General features: G+C 42.8%; 1 protein-coding gene across 4 annotated transcripts in view; it reads left to right on the top strand.

Annotated features, from left to right (window-relative positions):
- The first annotated feature begins 251 nt into the window (after positions 1-251).
- The window catches only part of GALNT11 (polypeptide N-acetylgalactosaminyltransferase 11), a 49,533-nt gene continuing 36,704 nt past the window's right edge, over positions 252-13,080 (top strand). For 2 of the 4 annotated variants that reach the window (XM_033098869.1, XM_033098870.1), the window contains exons 1-2: positions 252-469; positions 5,285-5,433. The gene's annotated coding sequence lies outside the window, so the exon portion shown is untranslated. Of the gene's footprint in view, positions 470-555; positions 745-5,284; positions 5,434-13,080 lie in introns of those variants that run through there. The other 2 variants (XM_033098871.1, XM_033098872.1) reach the window with 2 other exon arrangements.

Raw genomic sequence — 13,080 nt, 5'->3', positions numbered from 1 at the left:
TGACCAACGTTTCTTATATCTTAAGTGATGTTGAACATCTTTTCGTATGTTTTAGGACATTTGTCTTCAATAAGGCCTTTTATAACAGGAAAAAATCCGAAGGCCACCCGTGACAGACCCCGGGGGCCAGGGCCCCAGGGGAGGCCTTGAGAACGATCTGGACGACAGAGGGGTCGCAGCGCGCCACCTGCGCACGGTGACGTCACCCGCGGCGCGCAGGGGAGGGGAGTGGGGGGCGTCACGTGGCCTCGGCGGGCGCTCACACTCCAGCCGACGCTGCGGCGCGGGCAGTGGGCGAGCCCCCCGGGGCCTGGGCGAGCCCGTGGCCGCCAGCGCTCCCCGTGCCGCGTTTGCTCTCGGGCAGCTCGGTCCGCGGGAGCCCATGCGGCTCGGACCTGGGCGGTGGCGGGAGGAAAGATGCCACAGCCCGAGTCCCGGAAGGCCGGGATCCTGCCTTGCCTGCGTCCGGGTGAGTACGCGGCCCGGCGGCGGCCTGACCCCGTGCGGCCACCGTCTCCTCCCCTCAGCGCCTCGGGCGAGCGTCCGCGGCGCGCGCGGCCCCGCACGAGGGCCCCGAGGGCTGGCGGCTGCGCCCGGCAGGCGGCCCGCGCCCTCCGCAGTGCAGAGCAGCAGGCCCGGCGCCGTCGCTTGTGCGGCGTCTGGAAACCCGATCTCGGTTCTTCAGGCCGGGGTGTTGACCGAGGAGACGCCGGAGACCTCGGCGCCCGCCCCGAGTGACTTCCGGTGGGGCTCGAGCCTTCCCTGCGGGCGGGGGGCTGCGGGCCGCGCGGAGTGAGTGGAAATAGGGGCCGGGGCCAGGCCAGAGCAGCGCCGCTCCGTCTCTGTCGTGTCCCAGAAATGGTCGTGGAAAATTTCAAACATAAAAACTAGAGAGAACCGACTAACGCACCCCCTCACGAGCCTCAGTTTCCACAGTGTTCAGGCAGTGTTCACATTTCCCTGTGAGTCTTAAAAAAAAGAAATTTAAAAAAAAATTTTTTTTTTCCCCCTAATAACAGCTGGTTTGTGCCAATCAGGACTTGAACCAGATCCACACATGGCATTTGGTTGATGAGTCTCTTTTAAGTTTCCCTTTTCGTTTCTTTTGCAATATACTTGTTGAAATTGGGTTATCTGTCTTGTACAATTTTCCACATTCTTAAAATTGATGCTGCTTGGATAAACAGAAGAATGTCCAGTCCCCACCCTCCCATTGCAATAGACTTAACCCTTTGAGGAATATTAATATACTCATGATGGATTAACTTTGTTTTTTTTATCATTAAAGATTTGGCTCAGCATTCCTGTTTACCTCTGCATTATGAAAACGGTTGGTTTTCCAAATACAAAATAAAATTATAACTTTGAATATGCTTTTCATACTACTGTGCTCCGACAAGATATTATGCTGCTGCTCTCCTTCCCAAATCAGTTTTAGGCTAGACATTTTTTTTATTTTTTATATTCCACTCAATTTTTCCCTTTTACCTAGAAAATACCATATGTTGAGATCTTCTCTGCCTTCAGAAAAATCGAAATCAGAAAACCTGCCTTCAATATGAATATATTGGGCGTCTCATGTTAAATGTCATGGAAGAGGAGTCCACGCTTTTCACATCTTCTCATGACATTTTCTTTTGCTGTTCCTTGCAACTTGAACTTTTTTTTTACTTCAAAAAATTGTGATAAAATACACATAACATGAAGTTTATAAATTTTAACCATTTTGAGTGTACACTTAAGTAAATTTATAGTATTGTGTCACCATCACCACGATTTCCAAGTTTTTCATCATCCCAAATAGAAACTGGAACCATTCAGCAGTAACTCCCCACTTCCTTCTCCCCCTTTTATGAATTGGCCCATTCTAGATTCCTCATAGAAATGGAATCATACAATATTTGCCCTTTTGTATCTGGCGCATTTACTTCATGGTCAAGGTTCCCTCGTGTTATAGCATCTATGAGACTTCACTTCTTTTTATGGCTGAATAATGCTCTATAACTATATCACAATTTGTTTATCCACTTATCTGTTGATGGACACTGTTGTTTCCGCCTTTTGGCTACTGGGAATAATGCTGCTATGAATATGAGTTTACATGTTTGTGTTTGAGTTTCTGTTCTTTGGGGTACGTACCTAGGAGTGGAATTCATTTTCTTCTGGTAGCCTTAGGCCTAAATTGCTCGTCTTCCTCTGGTTTCCTAAGGTGGAAGCTTAGGTTATTGGTTTCAGGTCTTTCTTCTTTTCTAATACATTCACTTAATGCTATAAATTTCTCTTCAAGTTCTGCTTTTGCTGCATCCCACACATTTCGATGTTACATTTTCATTTAGTTCAAAATAAATTTCTCTTGAGACTTCAATTTCTAGTTATCTGAGGGGTGGTTTTTTTTGGTTTTGTTTAGCTTTCTGTTATTGATTTCTGGTTTAAGTTCATTATGTCTAAGAACATACTTTATATGATTTCTAATCTTTTAAGTCTATTAAAGTGTATTTTTATGGCCCAGAATGTGGTCTACATAGATGTATGTGGGCTAGAGAAGAATGTATTATATATTCAGCTGTTGTTGCATGGAGTTTTCTATAAATATCAGATCAAGTTGATAGATAATACTGTTCAGGTCATGTTTCCTTATTGATTTTCTGTGTGCTTGATTTATCAGTTACTAACAGTGTTGTTGAAGTCTCCAGCTGTAATAGTGGATTTGTCTCTTTTTTCATTTTTCAGTTTTTGCTTCACGTATTTTGATACTTTCTCGTGAGGTACATATACATTCAAGATTGTTACATCTTGGAGAATTACCTCTTCTTAACATTTAATGACCCTCTTTATCCCTGATTATCAGACAAAGTCTGCTTTGTTTGAAATTAATATAATTATTCCGGCTTTCTTTTGGTTAGTGTTAGCATGGTATACTTTTTGATCCCTTTATTTTGAATGTATCTTAGTCTTTATATTTAAAGTTAGTTGCTTGTAGATAACAAATATGTCTACATGTTGGATTTTGTTTTGTTCTGTCCACTGTGACAATCTCTCTCTTTTGTTTGTTGGGTTGAGACCATTCACATCTGAAGTGATTATTGATATAGCTGGATTAATATCTTCCATGTTTGTAACTTTTGTATTCATTCCTTTTTTCCATTGTTTCTTTTTAATTGGCCATTTTATATGATTCAACTTTATCTCCTCTCTTAGTATTCATTCGCTTGCTATACTGTTACAAAATAACACAAACTTAGTGTTGTGAAACAACACAATTTATTATCTTAGAGTTCTGGAGAGAAGTTAGAAGTTTGAAATGGGTGTCGGGGGCTAAACTCAAGATGTTGGCAGGGCTGTGTGCCTTTCGGGAGGCTCTAGGGGAAAATCCTACTCGTGGCGCTCTTCCTCCACCTTCAAAGCCAGCAATAGTGGGTCAAGTTCCTTTTACATTGCATCATTCTGGTCTTCTCTTCTGCCTTTCTCGTCCTCATTTAAGGACTCTGATTACATTGGGCCCAGCCAGATAGTCTAGGATAATCTCTGTGTTTTCAGGTCAGGTGATCAGCGACCTTAATTCCACCTCCTACTTTAATTCTTGGGATTAGGATGTGGATATTTCTGGGGGACCATTATTCTGCCTACCACACAGCATTATCAATTACATACCTTTCAAAAAAAATTTGGTGGTAGATCTGGAGTTTTCAATATACATTGTAAACTAACCTGAGTCTGCCTTAACTGTATATTGCTTGACGTGTGGTACAGGTACCTTACCAATAAAATAGTCCCAATTTCTCCTTCCCATCCCTGTGACATTACTGTTATTCATCCACTTACCAGTATGTTATGATCATCCAACACATTGTTACTCTGTTACTTAAATAGTTGTTTTTTTAGATCAGTGAAAATAAGAGAGAGAAAAGATTCTTATTGTCATTTCATTTATTTCTTCTCTGATGGTCTTTTTTCTCCCCTTGCAGGGCAGTAGGCTGACAATGAATTCCTCAATTTTTGTTTGTCTGAGGAAGTCTTTATTTGTCCTTCTCTTTTGTAGGATAGTATCAATGGATATACACTTACAATGTGGATTTTTTTCTTTCATACTTTAAATATTTCACTCTTCTATTTTTCCTCTGTAGATGAGGTGTTTTTCCCTCCCTGTGGCTTCTTTCAGTATTTTGTCTGTCTTTTGATTTTTCTGAATATGGTATACCTAGGTAGGGTTTTGTAGGGTATTTAATCTGTTTGGTGTTCTCTCAGCTTCCTGGGGTCTGTCATTAATTTTGGAAAGTTCATGGCCATTATTACTTCAAGTATTTCTTCTGCTTCCTTTTCTCTCTCTTCTGATAATACATTAATGTGCATGTTATGCTTGTTGAAAGTGTCCCATAGTTCTTGGATCTTCTGTTTTTTCCATTCTTTTTCCTCTCTGCATTTCAGTTTGGGACATGTCTGTTGACCTATATTCAAGCTTACTGCTTCTTTGGCTGTGTGCAGTCTACTGATGAGCCCACAGAAAGCAGTTTTCACGGCTGTTACAGCGTTCTTGATTTTCGTCACTTCCTTTTGATTCATTTTTAATTCAAGTTTCCGTCTCAGTGTGTACATTATCAATCTGGTCTTGCGTGTTTTCTTTTCTTCCATTAGAGCTCTTAACATATTAATTATGGCTATAAAATTCCCTGTCTGAAAATACCTAAACCAGTGTCATCTGTGTCAGGTTCTAACGATTGCAGACTATATTTTCAAACTATATTTTCTCTTGCCTTTTGGTGTGCTTTGTATTTTGTTGTTGTTATTGAAAGCCTGACATGTTGTGTCAGGTAATTGGGACTGATAGAGGTTTGCCTATGCTTAATGGAGCTTCAGGTGCCAGAGACTTCACATTCTTCTAGTGTCCTTGTTTTTATCTTCCCACTGGACTTTGGGGTTTTCTAATTACAGTACTCCTCCCCAGAGAGAGTCTATGTCTTGCTATAACCCACCTTTATGATATTTGGAGCCCTGTTGGTGGTAAAGCGTGAGGGAGGGTAAGAGTTCTGTAATCTTCTGCTTAAGTGTCAGCCTGTGTCCTTAACAAATGGTATAGCTGTTTCCCCCTGCAACCTATTCCCTTCCATAGCTGCACTTCCCATCCTATTTCCTATAAGCCTTGACCTTTGTTGATTATTATTTTACCCCTTAGGTTAGACTGGGAGGGCAGAAGGGGCAGGAGTGGGAGGAGTGTCCTTTCCCAACTATGGTTATGGAGAAGGCTGTGGGCAGGTTTCACAATGATTACTCTTCTCCTCCCTGCCAGAGTCACCAGGGGATCTTTGTGGGATCTTTACATTCACCTTGAGGACCTGGTGGGGTTCCTGGAGGTAAACCCCACACAAGTGCGCCCTTCTCCCAAGACTGCATCCCTGGAGTTTCTAACTCTCGTGGGTCCAGCAGCTTTTGCTACAGGTAAGCAGATCTCACCTGTGTGTCTCCAGGTTTTAGGTGGCAGTTCGCCCTGTAACTGCAGTTCTTCAGTGGGTACAAAAGTGTCATTAATTTTCAGTTTCCCAAGCTTTTCTAGTTGTAAGGATGGGAGTGGGCTTCTAAACAGAAGTCACCTCTATTCTTTTTTTAAATTTAACTTTTTAAAACTTATTTTTCAGTTAAAGTTGACATACGTTATTATATTAGTTTCAGGCATACAATACAGTGATTAGATATTTATATATCTTACGAAGTGTGGACAAGGGAAGAAAGGGGGTTCTATGGAAAGGAACCGCACAGGGTGATCAGGTCATAAACTTATAAGGCTTATCATCTTGGCCTAAGCAGCCCTGCCCATTGTTTCTGTGCCTCTAGGTTAAAATGCCTTTGAAATGCCTCTTTTCAGATCCTTCCTTCTAAGACATAATCACCCTCAAGGGAGCAAATAATCATAACTATCCTGTAATCCAGTCCTCACATGCCTTCTTTCTCCCAACTTCCTATAATCTTCCTTGTCCCGTTTAAGTTCAAATGCATGGAAGAAACTACAGAACTGTTATTTTGAGAACTTGCTCTCCAGCCTATGATGCCAGTTTGGTGACTATCAAATAGGGTTCTTTCTATATAACGTCATCTGCAAATAATGACAGTTTTATTTCTTCCTTTCCAATTTGGATGCCTTTCCTTTCTTTTTCTTGTCGATTGCTGTGACTAGGACTTCCATTACTGTGTTGAATAAAAGTGGTGAAACTGGACATACTTGTTCCTGATCTTAAAACTTTCAGCTTTTCACCATTGAGTATGTTAGCTGTGGGTTTGTCGTATGTGGCCTTTATTATGTTGAGGTATGTACCCTCGATCTCCACATTGCTGGAAGTTTTTATCATAAAAGAATGCTGGATTTTGTCAAATGCTTTTCTGTATCTGTTGATATAATCATGGGATTTTTATTTATTTTGTTTCTGTAGTGTATTGCGTTAATTGAATTGTGGATATTGAACCAACCTTGCATCCCAGGCCGTGACTATTCTTCTTGAATTGTTAGGTGAAATTCACCTGTGAAGCCATTTGGTCTAAGACTTTTGTTTGTTGGATTTTTTTGATTATTGATTTGATTTTGTTAGTAGTTATTGGTCAGTTCAGATTTTTTGTTTCATACTGATTCAGTCTTGGAAGATTGTATGTTTCTAGGAATTGATTCATTTCTTCCAGGTTGTCCAGTTTGTTGACCTATAATTGTTTCTAGTGTTTTCTTATAACCCTTTGTATTTCTATAGTGTCAGTTGTCACCTTTTTTTCATTTCCGATTTTATTTGGGCCCTTTTTCTTTTTTTCTGATGAGTGTGGCTAAAAGTTTGTCAATTTTGTTTATCTTTTCAAAGAACCAGCTCTTGGTTTCATTGATCTTTTCTATTGTGTTTTTAGACTATTTTATTTATTTCTGCTCTGACCTTATAATTTCTTTTCTTCTACTCACTTTGGGCTTTGTTTGTTCTTCTTTTTCTAGTTCTTGTAGGTGTGAGGTTAGATAGTTTAAGATTTTTCTTGTTTGTTGAGATAGGCCTGTATTGCTATGAAATTCTATCTAAAACTACTTTTGAGAGAAGTAAATCTGTGTCCTACAGATTTTTGGGTTGTTTCATTTTCATTTGTCTCTAGGTATATTTTGATTTATTCCTTGATCTTGTTGTTAACCCATTCATTGTTTAGTAGTGAATTATTTAGCCCCCATGTGTTTGTGTTTTTGGTTTTCTTCCTGTAATTGATTTCTAGTTTCATACTGTTGTGATCGGAGAAGATGCTTGATAGCATTTTAATCTTAAATTTAGTGATACGTGTTTTGTGTCCTAACATGTGGTCTACCCTGGAAAATGTTCCACATGCAATTGAAAAGCATATATATTCTGTTCCTTTTGGGTAAAATGCTCTAAACGTGTCAATTAAATCCATCTGCTCTAATGTGTCATTTAAAGCCACTTCCCTTATGAATGTTCTGTCTGGATGATCCATCCATTGATGTCAATGGGATGTTAAAGTCCCCTACTACTACTCTATGATCTTTCCCTTTATGTCCATAGATGCTCTTCTGTTGGGTGCATACATGTTTACAAGAGTTATATCCTCTTGTTGGATTGATCCCTTATCAGGCTGACTGACTGTGAGGGATGGCCATGAGTATAGTGGACGAGCTTTTGTGCAGGGGCTGACTACATGGAGCAGGAGTCACTTTAGTGGAGCTCTGGTGCTAGCTGAGTCTGCCCTTGAGGTGTGGTGTTTGTGGAGCTGGTTGGGTGGTGCTCTGGTGTGGTCTGAAGCTGGTCACCGGATGTGTTGCTTCTGGAGTCTCTTGAGAGGGGCTCTGGTGCAGGCCAAGGTCAGCTGCCTCTTGTGCTGGGTTTGGAGCCTGTTGGTAGGAGCTACAAAGTGATTTTCAGTTCGTTGCTTCTTGTGCTGGGTTTACAGGCACTTGGGAGAGGCTATGCTGCGAACTGAGCCTGGCTTCCACTTATGTCGGGCTTGGGACCCTTTGGTGGGCACCACAATATGAGCTGAGGCCAGCCACCACTTGTGCCAGGCATGTGGTCGCTTAGTTGAAGCTACATTCAGGCCAAATTGGCCACCGCTTATGCTAGATTTGGGGCCACCTGATGGGAATTACAACGCAAGTTGAGACTGGTTGCCACTTGTATGGGTCATGGGGCTGCATAGCAAGATCTACCGGGTACACTGAGGTCGACCACTGCTTGTTTGGGGCTTGTGGACCTTTAAGAGATTCGGGGAAAGTCTGCAGCCAGGTGGGAGAGTTGGGTGGGGTGGGGTGTCGGGGAATCACCTGGATGGAGTGAATGGTATGAGCTAGGTTAATGGACAGCTCAGATGTGGTGCCCATGTACACCAGGTTGGCTGGGTGGGAGGACACTTCAAGGAACCAGTGGCCCTTGGCAGCACGTCGTCCCTTGAGAAAGTCGCCCCAACTGCTGCTGCTCCATCCCTTGTCCTGAAATTAGTCAATTTACGTCCTCCCAGTATGTCCCTGGTACTTTTTAAGCTGCTGCCCCTGCACTGGAGCTTAGAGCGAATGGGTTTGTGACGGAGTGTGCGCAGTCCTTTTAAGAGAAACGCCTCAGTATTTGGCAGCCCCTTGTCTTTCTCTGACACAATCCCTGTTGGTTTTTAGCCAGATGTTATGGGGACTCCTCCTCCTGGCACTGATGCCCTGGGTTGGGGAGCCCAGAATGGGGCTGGGACCCCTTGCTCCTAAGGTGGGATCTCTGCAGCTAAGATATCCTTCCCGACGCTTAATTGCCACACTGTGGGTGTGGGACCTGCCCATTTCATGTCTCTGCCCCTCCTACCAGTCTCGATGTGGCTTCTTTATATGCTTAGTTATAGGAATTCTGTTCAGCTCGTCCTCAGGTGGTCTTCAAGGGTGGTGGTTCTGTAATTTAGTTGTAACTCTGGCGTAGTTGTGGGCACAGGGTTTACCTATTCTGCCATCCTGAGCACAAGTCCCATTCTTTTTTTAACTTAGATTTTATGACCTAGATTTTACCATCTCACATTAACTAGATGGCAGGACTACCATATTGCATCTAGATTTGATTAGGTAGGCTAAATTTGAGATTTCATTTTAATTACCTGATTAATAATGATTTCAAGTTACATTTCCTGATAGCTTTTGCTTTCCTTAGAGAAGCTTTTCACTTTGAAATATTCTTTTCTTGCAAGTATAAAAATATCGTGGAACTCTTCAGAAAAGCTTTCTGTATGTATAATTTTGTACTTTATAGTCAACAAGAGCGATAAGGGCTCTATCTTTGTTAAATTTCCTATTTAGACTTATTTGCACAGCAAGATGCTTCAACCCTGGAATCAGCCAATCCTCCAAGGAACTCTAGTTCCTTTTAGTGGAGCATGGTATTTAAAAAAACCATATCATTGCTTTTAGGCACTCTCAATAAACAGAGCCAGGAATATGTTTGTGTTCTGAGATTTATATTGACTTCTGTATCTAAATATTTAAAAACCATTTGTTTGGACCATACCACGATGGCGTAGTAGATAAACACTGTGTTTACCTTTTCTCACAACCACATCAAAATTACAACTAATCTAGAAAACAACCATTATTAAGAATTGCCTAAAATCTTGCTGAACTGAAGTCCTTCAACTAAGGACGCGCGGAAGAAGCCATGTCCAGACTGGTAGGAAGGGCAGAGATGCGGAAGGGGCTGGTCCCACTCTCACTGTGACCATTAAAGATCTGCAGAGATATTTCGGCTGTGGGGGTACCCCACATCCCTCAGAGGAGTGAGAGGTCCCAGCCCCACCCCAGCCCAGGGTTCCAGTGCTGGGGCGAGAAGTCCCCATAATTTCTGGTTGTGAAAATCAGCAGAGATTGTGACTGAGTAAGATGGAGGTGGCTGTGCTCTGAGGCACTCCTTAAAGGGACTCTGCGTGCACTTACCACCAACGGAATCGCTCACTCTGAGCTCCAGCGCTGGGGCAACCAATGGAGAGGTAGTAGGGACAGATGGTGGGGAACTGAGTTGTCTGGTTTGGCACGGGGGCTGGAGAGGCGGCTTTCTCCTGGAGGGAGGAGCTGGCAGAGGCCATTATTTCTTTGTTGAGCCCTCCCCCTTCCCAGTGTATGGACACAGGCAGTGGCCATATCTGAGTCTCCACCTTAGTTTGCCATGCCTGGCTATTCGAGACCTCGTCCCACCCAACTTACACACACACCCAAACTGCTTCCAGTGCCTTTTTCATACCAACCGTCTGCCTTGGCTCATGATGCAGACTTCCCAGGGTCTCAAAGGTACGTGGAACCGAGACAAGCAACAGCTGTCTTGAGCATGTCCTGTACTTCTCACTGAGCAGCCCTATGCTTGGCACTAGTGGCAGCCAGCCTGGGTTCGTGGCTTGGCATCTCAAAGTGCTTCCAAGTACAGAATGGAAGGCAACCATCTGTGGATTTCTTTGTGGCTCCTTCCAGGTGGCCCTGGGTGGGGCACAAGCTGAAGTAGACCTACAGTGGATCCCCTCCAAGGTGGTCCTGGGACTGGAGCCCACAGTAGCCAACTTCAAAACGAGCTGGAGCATTACCCAGCCTCCTCCAAGTATGACACACCCAAGGGGCAGATTGTGCAGGCACCAGAGCCCTGCTGAGGCAGATCCTGCTCTGTAGGATCAGCCGCTGCACAACAACTCTTCCACTGTAGTCAAGGCCAGTCCTCAAAACCAGTGAGCCCAAGGATCAGTCCCTCCCATTGATGTGCAGTTATCAACCAAAGCTCAACTACAAGAGGAGGGCACACACAACCCACACAAGGGACACACCTGGAGCACGTGGCTCAGGTGACCAGAAAGACTGCACCACTCAACCCCATAGCACAAGCACACTCGCTACATAAGGCCACTCTACTAAGACCAGAAGACACACAGCCCTACCTAATACATAGAAACAAACACAAGGAGGCAGCCAAAATGGGAAGACAAAGAAACATGTCCCAAATGAAAGAACAGGACAAAGCTCCAGAAAAAGAACTAAGTGAAATGGAGCTAAGCAATCTATCAGACACAGAGTTCCAAACACTGGTTATAAGAATGCTCAATGATCTCATAAAAATGGAGATGGAAACCATGAAAAAGAACCAGTCAGAAATAAAGGACACAATAATGGAAACAGAATATATTACAGGGAATCAACAATAGATTAGATGAAGCAGAGGATCCAACCAGCGATGTAGAAGATAAGGTAGCAGAAAACACCCAACCAGAAGAGCAAAAAGAAAAAAGAATCCAAAAAATTGAGAGTTTAAGCGGCCTCTGGGACAATATCAAGCATACCAACATTCACATTATAGGGGTATCAGAAAGAGAAGAGGCAGAGCAAGGAATTGAAAACCTATTTAAAGAAATAATGACAGAAAACTTCTTAACTTGGTGAAGGAAATGGACATAGAAGCCCAGGAAGCACAGAGAATCCCAAATAAGATAAACCCAAAGAGGCTCACACCAAGACACATCATAATTAAAATGCCAAAGGTTAAATACAAAGAGAGAATCTTAAAAGCAGCAAGAGAAAAGCAGTTAGTTACCTACAAAGGAGCCCTCATAAGACTGTCAGCTGATTTCTCAACAGAAACTTTGCAGGCAAGAAGAGTGGCAGGAAATATTCCAAGTGACGAAAAGCTACGACGTACTACAAAGATTGCTCTACCCAGCAAGGCTGTCATTTAGAATTGAAGGACAGATAAGGAGCTTCTTAGCCAAGAAAAAGCTGAAGGACTTTATCACCACCAAACCATTATTACAAGGACTCTTAGAGGGACTTCTTTAAGATGGGAGGGGGGTTAAGGATGGGTGAAAGGGGAGGGATTAAGAAAAACAAATTGGTTGTTATACAGTAGTCATAGGGATGTAGGGTATAAGAAATATATGAATATAGTCAGTAATATTATAATAACTAGGTATGGTGCCAGATAGGTACTAGATTTGTCAGGGTGATAGATGGGAATGGGGTACAGGTCAGGGTGAAAAAGGTGAACGCATTAAGAAATATAAATTGATATATAATCAACAGTGTTGTAAAGATCATGTAAGGTACCAGATGAGCATTGCGCTTATCAGGGGGATCAGTCATAGACGGTGTTGCTTGACCAATGAGCTATACACCTGAAGCTGAAGTAGAATAATATTGAGTGTCAACTATAATTAAATACATAGGTATATGTAGTCATGGGATGTGGAGTACAGCATAAGGAAGACAGTCAATGGTATTGTAACAGCTATATAAGATGTCAGAGGAGTAGTAACTTGGGGGTGGCTTATCACTTTATGAGGGGTTTAAATGTCTAACTAGTACATTGCTTTGTACACTTGAAACTAATAAATTTTTTTATTTAGAAATATGAAATTAGTACATGTAAGAATTTGTGAAGTTGTCTTTTTCCTGCTGAAACCTGATTTTATTAGTGTGGGTTCCTCCAGAAGCAAATCCTGAAATAGAAATTCAAATCCAAGTTTTTTGTTTTTGAGGTAAGCCCAGAACATACCAGTAGAGGAATGAGTTGGTGAGAGAGGTAGGGAAGTCAGCCAGTAAAAGGTATGTTTTCAAGCCAGATTCCACTGTGGGCAACTAAAGCTTAATCATGCTGGGGAACTCTGGGAGACGGCGTAGAATACAAGTGTCAGAGTTATCCTGGGGCCGGGCGAGGGTATGAGGGAGCAGGGTATTTTTACCAGTCTGTTGGTGTGGGCTGTCTCAAGGAGGTATACACTGCCCCACTCTGTGGGCATGCCCTACATGTGGGCACATGGGCTCCAGAGGCCAGAGATGCAGGTACTGGCGGTTGGAAGTGCAGGATGCTAAGGCTCAAGAGGGTGTCTACACGACCGTCTGTGATGTTGGTTTCCTGTAGCTTGAGCGAAGAGGATGAGCTAGGCTAGAAATCAGCCAGTTCTCAGAGCGATTAGGTTTGTCAGCTGTCTTCACCTCTTGCGGTGGTAACTACATTATTAAAGTTTTCTGAAAAAGGCCCTATATTCTGTTACATGATTGTTTGCTGATTGTCTCTTTTTGGCAATACCTAGCCTGCTGACTTTGAAATACAAAAGCAACAGTTT

The sequence above is a fragment of the Rhinolophus ferrumequinum genome, chromosome 26, assembly GCF_004115265.2.
Source record: "Rhinolophus ferrumequinum isolate MPI-CBG mRhiFer1 chromosome 26, mRhiFer1_v1.p, whole genome shotgun sequence".
Lineage (NCBI taxonomy): Eukaryota > Metazoa > Chordata > Mammalia > Chiroptera > Rhinolophidae > Rhinolophus > Rhinolophus ferrumequinum.
Note: the sequence above shows the minus strand (reverse complement) of the source record. Positions and strands in the feature narration are given on the sequence as shown.